Below are 1,358 nucleotides of genomic sequence, written 5' to 3' on the forward strand. Positions count from 1 at the left end.
TCAATGATGGTCGTCTGCACAACCGTCAAGTCAGCAGTCTTCCCCATGATTCTGAAGCCTACTAAGCCAGACTGAGACAATTTCAAGGCTGAGGAAACCTTTGCAGGTGTTTTGCATTAATTAGCTGACTAGATTGGGACACAGGGAGCCTACAGTGTTGAACTTTGTCATGATATTCTAATTTTGTGAAATACTGGATTTGGGTTTTTTTTTTGTCTTTAATCCATAATCATCAAAATTGAAACAAATAAAGGCTTGAAATATTTCACTTTGTGTGCAGTGAACTAATATAACATACAAGTTTCACTTTTTGAAACAAATTATGGAAATAAATGGACTTTTCCTCGATATTCTAATTGTTTGGCACATACCTGTAAACTTCAGTCTGAGGTAATGGTGGTAGTTGGCTATGACTGCTCAGCTCATGGAGACAGCGGCCATGAGCCACAAATGCACAAGATTATTCTGGACTATGCTTGATCCTATAATCTCTTTGCTCCGTCTCCCCACAGGCAGGTCTGTTAACTTTCCACACCAATGGGCAATTTTACACTTGGTGCCCATGGGCAGGTCGAGTCACGTACCACATTGTATAGAGCCTGTGGACACCAGTATCCGGTATATTTGCTTGAAATATACAGTGGGTACAGAAAGTATTCAGACCCCCTTAAATTTTTCACTCTTTGTTATATTGCAGCCATATGCTAAAATCATTTAAGTTCATTTTTTTCCTCATTATTGTACACACAGCACCCCATATTGACAGAAAAACACAGAATTTTTGACATTTTTGCAGATTTATTAAAAAAGAAAAACTGAAATATCACATGGTCATAAGTATTCAGACCCTTTGCTGTGACACTCATATATTTAACTTAGGTGCTGTCCATTTCTTCTGATCATCCCTGAGATGGTTCTACACCTTCATTTGAGTCCAGCTGTGTTTGATTATACTGATTGACCGTGATTAGGAAAGCCACCCACCTGTCTATATAAGACCCTACAGCTCACACTGCATGTCAGAGCAAATGAGAATCATGAGGTCAAAGGAACTGCCTGAAGAGCTCAGAGACAGAATTGTGGCAAGGCACAGATCTGGCCAAGGTTACAAAAAAAAAATTCTGCTGCACTTAAGGTTCCTAAGAGCACAGGGGCCTCCATAATCCTTAAATGGAAGACGTTTGGGACGACCAGAACCCTTCCTAGAGCTGGCCGTCAGGCCAAACTGAGCTATCGGGGGAGAAGAGCCTTGGTGAGAGAGGTACAGAAGAACCCAAAGATGACTGTGGCTGAGCTCCAGAGATGCAGTCGGGAGATGGGAGAAAGTTGTAGAAAGTCAACCATCACTGCAGCCCCCC

This window comes from Monopterus albus, unplaced genomic scaffold (genome assembly GCF_001952655.1).
Source record: "Monopterus albus unplaced genomic scaffold, M_albus_1.0 scaffold47.1, whole genome shotgun sequence".
NCBI classification, from domain to species: domain Eukaryota; kingdom Metazoa; phylum Chordata; class Actinopteri; order Synbranchiformes; family Synbranchidae; genus Monopterus; species Monopterus albus.